Source organism: Neophocaena asiaeorientalis, unplaced genomic scaffold, assembly GCF_003031525.2.
Source record: "Neophocaena asiaeorientalis asiaeorientalis breed wild unplaced genomic scaffold, Neophocaena_asiaeorientalis_V1.1 scaffold124, whole genome shotgun sequence".
Taxonomy (NCBI): domain Eukaryota; kingdom Metazoa; phylum Chordata; class Mammalia; order Artiodactyla; family Phocoenidae; genus Neophocaena; species Neophocaena asiaeorientalis.
In genome coordinates, this window is record NW_020174135.1 from 14,169,433 (window position 1) to 14,176,887 (window position 7,455).

Sequence of the window (7,455 nt, forward strand, 5' to 3'; positions counted from 1 at the left end):
CGAAGCTGGAGAGGCTGGTATTACAAAAAAAAAAAAAAAAAAAAAAACACAGGAAGATGAGGAGAATCCAGTAATAGCGACTGAGAGGGGCACGCAGTCAGTGCAACAGTAGGAAACCCCCCAAAAGAGTGGTGTACAGTAGGTCAAATGAAGAAAGTGTTTCAAATAAAAGGGAATGATTCAGGTACAAATACTGCTGAGAAAATACGGTGAGGACTGAGAACTGACCATGGGGTAGGGGGCGATCAATGGTGACCTTGGCCAGAACGGCTATGGTGACAAAAGCCTGATTAAAGAGGGTCCCAGAGAATAGAGAAGAGGCAATAATGAGGTGACAATTTGAAAAAGTTTTGCTATAAAGAGTGGCAGAGAAGTGGAATGGTAGCTGTAAAGTGATTTACAATCAATGAGCGATTACGGCATTTTGAAATCCTGATAGAAAAAGAAAACAGCTACAAAATAGATTCGAGAGAAATTGGCCTTGGACAACAGCACACATGGTTTATCCCTTGAAACATGAGGCAAGGTGGAGTGTATAGATACAGATGCTTGTAAGGAGGGCGGATTTGGAGGAGGTAGCAGGTAGAAGTTATTTTCCAAATGCTTTCAATTTCTAGGGAACAAAGAAGGTTATCAGCAAAGAATGAGGGGAAAGGAAAGAGGAGCTATTGAAAGTTTGATGAGAGAGAGAGAGGGTATGAATAGTTTATAGGAAAGTGGGCGAGTGAATTGACTGGGAAACTCAAGTAGGATTGCAGGACTTATTTGAGGGAGAGATTCTGAATTTAAAGTGAGAACAAACATAATTAATAGAGATGTATTTTGTCCAACACAGGAATTAGAGTGTTTCTCATTACACTTAACTTTTACCACCCTGTATAGCCAACTCCACCACAAAGAGATAAATTATCACTCCATGTATTACAATAATTTTATGATAAGAATTTCTAAATGGAATTATATGCAAACTGTCTTGAAACTTGATTTTTTATCTTAAAAATATACAATGAGCATTTTTATGTCAACAATATACACTTATGTCATACTTTAAATGCCCAATATTTCCTTGAATGATTCCATTTTGTATTATTTAAGCATTAATTAACAGTCAACTTTTCAGAAATGAATTTATTCTATAAAATAGTAATTTAAAAAGTGATGATGGCTTTTATTATGGTGTGCTTGAACGGATATGAATGTTTATGACTTTCTTTACCTCCTAATACTGCATTAATCTGTTTGAAAAAAAAGTGACTTAGCAAGCGCCCTATATGCAAAGCATAGTTTGTTTCATTGTGACAGTAAAATCTGTTGAATTATCATAAAAAAAAGTTAAAAGCCCAAGGAAGTAAACAATAGTTGTATTAGAAAAATGTTTATTTTCTTGGTCTTTATAAGGTTATAACTTGACCATTTTCAAAGTCAAACTAACTTAAGAGTCTCTAACCTCAGATTTTGTTTCAGATGCCTCCCAGGTGATCTTGGGGATTGAATTTCTAATAAGGGAGAAAACCATCTAGCAATGATGATCAGCCCTGCTGGGTTTCATGCTAGGTTATTGCTTCACAGCAGGCTAAGATCATCCTCATAATACAAGATAATCAGACTAAGTTTTTCATGGAGAGGAGTATCATAGTTAAAATTTCTATGAATAAAATAATATTAAGTACCATTTGTAAAAGCCTGCATTTTATCTTATTTATCTCACAGGGTAACCTTATGCTATATTTAGATATGTATCATGAGATACCTAGAACTCAGAGAGATCAAGTAGAACTTTTAAAGGCACAGAGTAAATAGAGAAGGCGGAATTCACATGCGCCCGTTCAACTGCAAAGCTCATACTCTGTTCCTGTGCTGGTGCCTTGGAACAAAGGTGTCTATTCGTAGTCCTGCCTTGACTTCCTGAGGCAAGCGCAGCAGGAATACAGAGCAGCAATGGAATTCTAACGTGCCTCGGAGAGAGTCAAGTCCTTCCCTTGAAAAGCACGAGTTTTGTTCTTTTGAATTGTTCTGAAAGCAAAATATGTGTACATTTTTCACTAGTCAGTCCGAAGTCGGATAGGCCGATGAGAATCTAATGTGAAACACTCTGAACGACCTTAATACTTATAATACCACCTGACTGTTGTTCACCTGGAAAGTCTTAATAAATACTCAAACTGCTCACTGAACGCTGCTTCCGCCTTCCTCTCGGAGCAGGAAGTTGCGAGTCGTATTGATCAGAATAATGGTCTGTATTTCCAAACCTTTTCATTGCCCTTGAAAATTAAAACTTAGCTCTTTTCCTTAGCTTTAAATTTTCTAGAAAGAATTCTGTAAAACACTTGAGGTCGAGGATTAATTTTTCTAGAGCTTAAATAATGAGGAAAATTATTACTGGCTCATTATTGCATTAATAGCATTAAAACATTAAATTATTCAATAATGATAAGAAATCATGGTGATAAATCTTAAATCAATTACATCCAGTTAAGAATCCCAATGCACCAATAATAATGAGCTAATATTAAGGAAACACATACAATTAAATCTCAACATTTTATCAAGAATGGCCAGTTTTTAAAACTGCTTCTTATGAGAATTTATTTAATCACATCTAGTTTTTTCCCTTGTTGGGCTTCCTCTCTAGATCAATAAAAGATAAAAAGAATATTAAACAAGACTAGTTCCTCATACAAGCCCCTTTAAAACCATCTACTCTGAAGTCAAGGCTGAGTAGAATTCAGAGCCACCAGGGATAGAAGATACGAAGGTTATTACTACATCCAACCAGGACCATTTAGTGAAATCTTTCAGTAATGGTAATTATGCAGAAAAAGAAAGAAAATTGGTTCCCCACAATGACTGCCAGTACCAATGAATTTATTAGGAAGCAAAGCAGGCAATCACCTACGTGACGTTACTTCAAATGACATCCAATTCAAGATCTATTCATGCCTACAAGGTTTAATTAGAGCCTTTCCTCCAAGCAACCAGTTAATACAGTTGCCCTTCCTAACATGGGCTCCAATTAAATTCCTGAATGAGAAACCTGAGCCAGGAGGAAAGATAATTTTTTTTAAATGAGTGGGCATTGGGGGCAGGGGGAAGAAGAATTCCAGAAGAAAGACCAAAGCCAGGTGTTTATTAAAGGCAGAGTGGAAGATCCAAGGAATGAATTCGAAGATGAGGGCCAGGTAGTCAGCAGAAGCAGATATACACCTCAAGCACATAGACTTCAAAACTGGAGTGCTTACTCAGCTCAGGAAGGAAACCTCTTATATTCACTCCTACAGAACAGGAACCACAGGAACCAGCCTTTTCGTTTATTTTAAACCACGCCTGAGAGCCAGACTTCTGACACATAGATTCAGAAGCCTGAGATGAAAAAACTACAAGGTACCTTAGAGATCACAGTTTAACTAATGAGTTTGACAAATGAAAGCACTCATGGCCAGAGAAACGAATGAAGTCGCTTAAGTTGACACAGTGAATAGCGGACTTAGTACGCGAGTCCAGATGTAGATGTTCAAAATCTCACTCTCCGTACACCATAGCACATAAATGGAAGATGCTGACCCAAGAAAATTCAAGTTCTGATGAGCATAAAGAATGGAATGACATTTGGATGAAAGACAAACATCTGATTAAAGCTAGCCCTTCTAGGGGTCCAAAGTAAACCAGAGAAATAGCGTGAAAACACAGGGAAAACAGTTGAAGAAGATGAACGGGTCAAAGGGGCCCAGAGATGGGACACAGAGGAAAGCTAAAGGTTACTTCTTTCTCTGCTTTGTCGAGATTGGACCTATCTCCAATAGTTTAGCTATCGTCTAAACTCCACAGCAAAAATAATGCTGAGTTCTTGTCACTCTTGTAGTTAGGATCACTTGTCTATGAGAATAAAGGGATGACACAGCAGACAAGGAAAATATCAGAAGAAACATGTTGCCTGTTTTGTCCAGGCCCATGTTTGTCAGTTGTGTCTTTTGGGTGCAGGATGCCAAAAACTATTTTTATTTCCCTTCACCTCACCTCTGTTCAAAGGAAAAAAGGAATGTTTCCTATCCAACTGAGGCCACTTTGCAATTCACCTGTATTAGTAAACATGTGGAATAAAATGTTCATTCCTTGATAATGTCTTGCCTCATCACGTGGCATAAGGCCTAAAATTAAGGCTCAATATCAAGTGCTACCTTGATATCTGGTGAAATTGAGAGGGCACTGAATGGCCCAACTGCTCCTTACTTGCTCCTGAGGATAAGGTCCCCTAGCTAAACAACCCTCCTTATCAGAGGGACCTAGAGCAGTTCCTGCTTAATCCAAGAGTACTGTAGTGGGTTTCAGTTTGCTGCTAGCTGGGAATTATTCAAACAAGCCAATCACATCCTTGAGTGGGAACCAGGGGTCACCTCACCTTTTTGATGGTCCAGAGCCCATCTCCTCCAGCCCCTTGTTGATTGCTCTATTCCCAAGTGCAGCCCAATGTGGTCCTGCCCAGGCTGCGAGTGTTTGTGATTAATAAACTGCTGTGATCTCATCCATCCAGTGTCTGGTGTCACGTGTTCAGCCATCCCCATAACTCTAGTGGAGGAATCCCTCCCTCACTGATGGGACACATAGGCGGTGATTAAAACATCATATGTTTACCAACTCTCCAAACATCCCAAATCACTTTGGTAGATCTCCTTCTAGTCAGAAAATCCAGTAAGTTCATCATTTGCAAGGCTCTCATGAGCACTGACGGAGAGGATGCCTCCACTACTCAATCCTTCCTATGCTACTAACTCACCCCTGTACTGCACACTTTGGGGAAACTGACCACCACCCAGACAGGTAACAGCTTTTCATATTTAGCGAATATGATGTTTGACTTAACTTCCCAAACATATCTGCTTCCTTTAAAATCTCTGTTTGTATTCCTTTCTTTTTTTTCAATTGTTTTACCCTAACTATGTCCAATTTTTCCCATCTCTGTTATATCATGAAGGGCCAAGTGGGTAATAGTACTATGTTAATAGTATGACTTTGTACAGAAAATTCTGAAACCACATAGCTGAGTCATGCTTACAAGATAAATAATTCATCATCCAACAAATATTTATTAAATGTCTTCTACAGGCATTTATGTTTATTTATGTTTCCCCGTTGATTCACTTGATCAGAGAGATCCTCTACATATGCACCCACTTTATAACTGGTCTTATACTAATACACTGTGTTATTTGTTCATCAGTGCCCTATTTTTAATTCTTTAAAGATTAAAGGTTGTCTCAACACAAAATTGGCCCACTTTGAATGATTAAATTGGTTCTCCCTTTTGAGAAGGACAATTAAAAAACCAGGTTAGATTCAATCGATTATGTGTCTCATGTACTCAAAGTTGTCCTATTTTCATTCCAAGGGCATTTTAAAACTTAAGATCAAAAGCCAAAAGAAGATTAATTTTAAGTTCATTTTAAAGAAACTTGACATCAGATGGTTTTCAGGAATAGAAATTCTATTTCTCCAACGTGCTAAAAAAAAAAAAAAGTCAAACAATAAACATCATTCAGTGAAGGACTGCTCAGTATTACATAGACATTGCAGAATTACCATTTCAAAAAACACAGCAGATCCTTCTCAACCCATTATTGCTATTGTTCAGAGCATTATTCTAGGGGCATCTACAACAGCTTAGGCATTTTCATTTACAGTTTCCAAAGACAGCAGTAATGAAAGGGTTCAATTCAGGTGTTTATTTTTGCCCTATGAGTTGATCAAAGAGTTTTTAAGTCACTGCAAGGGTTCAAGTCCCAGCCTGCTATTTATTTGTTAGCTTCTGTAAAGGTCAACTTCCTTATCATTAAGTTAGCGGAATTATAATATATCTATGTCATCGGGTATTAAAGATGCAGTCAGCCCTCTATCACCGGGGTTCTGCATCCTTGGATTCAACCAACCATAAATCAAAAATATTCTAAAAAACATTCCATAAAATTCTAAAAAGCAAAATTTAAATTTGCTGTGTACCAGCAACTATTTCCATAGTTTTGACGTTGTATTTACAACTATTTCCATAGTTTTACAGAAAGACTATGTATTAGGAAGCGGTAGAAGCAGTGGGTTCTAAGCTGAGTGATCACAGAATCTTTTTTTTTTTAGGACAGATTTCTGTGCTCTACCCTGTACTTAATAGATCAGAATTTCTAAAGGTCAGGACCTTCATACTTGTGGTTATGGAAAGAACCCCAGGTGAACAGATTGACCAGACAGGTTTGAGACTCACGCAAGGCACACAGCATCCATCTAATTATCTAGGCCCATTATCTTCAAAACTTATTTGTTTGTATGTTTGTTTAGCAATGCACTTTTTTGTAGTTATGTTTATACAGAAACAATATGCTAGTCAGATTGAAGAGGACGTCTTCTGGTTAAAAAATAATTTGTGATCTAGAACATCAAAAGCTCCCATCTCTTCCTTACTCCTTAGTGAATTCTGAAGTCCTGCAGTCCCTCAGGGTCCATGGAACACATGTGTAAATACAAAACCCACAACTCTCTAGATATACAGTTTCACCTTTGAATTAACTAAAACTGTTCCAGAAGTCTACGTGTGTGCAACTCCTAAGCGTGCTCCTGGTAAGGGCACTACACTGATGGGTGCTTCAATATTAGGCTCTCAAATTAATCAGACTTCACCACAGGAAATATTTGCTATAAAACTTGTTGAGGACACTCTCTGATGTACTACCCAATGGACCTCTCATAATATCCCAAGCGAGAAATTCCCCTTCAGATTTAGTAAATGAAAAATCTGTATTGCTGTGAAAACTTGGATTATTTCTGTCTTTCCGGACAATGAGTTTCAGTTTGTGAGGGTAAAAACGTAGGGATTGTTTTGGAGCCACTATTTTGGGTAAGCAGAGTGTCTGACCTCAAGGAACTCTGTCTAGTGGGAACCAGAGTCTCAGAAAGCTAATTCTAAAGCAATGCAATAAATTAAATGCAAGAGATATACATAAGTTGCTATGGAGACAAGAACATAAGTTCTATAAGTAATTACATTTCCATTTTTGCCTTAGCTACAGGAGGTAAGAGCTAATTGTGCTCAATTATAGCAACATTAACATTTACCAGAGGCATACTTGCTTGTTCTTTTCCCCCCAGTCTTACTTTACCTGTTTTATACTTTTTAATTCATACTGTCATATACCTTTTTTCTGTAAAATCAAAATTAAAGCATTGCATTAAAAATATACAACTTATAAAATTTCTTACCAGATATTTCCTGCTTTTTTAAACTTCTCTTACAATTACAGGATAAAAAGACAAAATCGTGAGTATTTAGTGGTGATATTACATTCCAGAAACTCATGTATATTCTAAATAGGAGAGTATTAAAAGATAGGAAAAAAATGAAAGTTGAAAACTAAATGTGAGGCATTATGTATAATTTATATAATCTGTTCAGTGGTAGAGTAATAAGGGAAGTAA

General features: G+C 37.3%; 1 pseudogene; it reads right to left on the minus strand.

Annotated features, from left to right (window-relative positions):
* LOC112406151 (glutamate decarboxylase 1-like) overlaps window positions 1-4,553 on the minus strand; it is a 43,564-nt pseudogene extending 39,011 nt beyond the window's left edge.
* Between the last annotated feature and the right edge of the window lie 2,902 nt (window positions 4,554-7,455).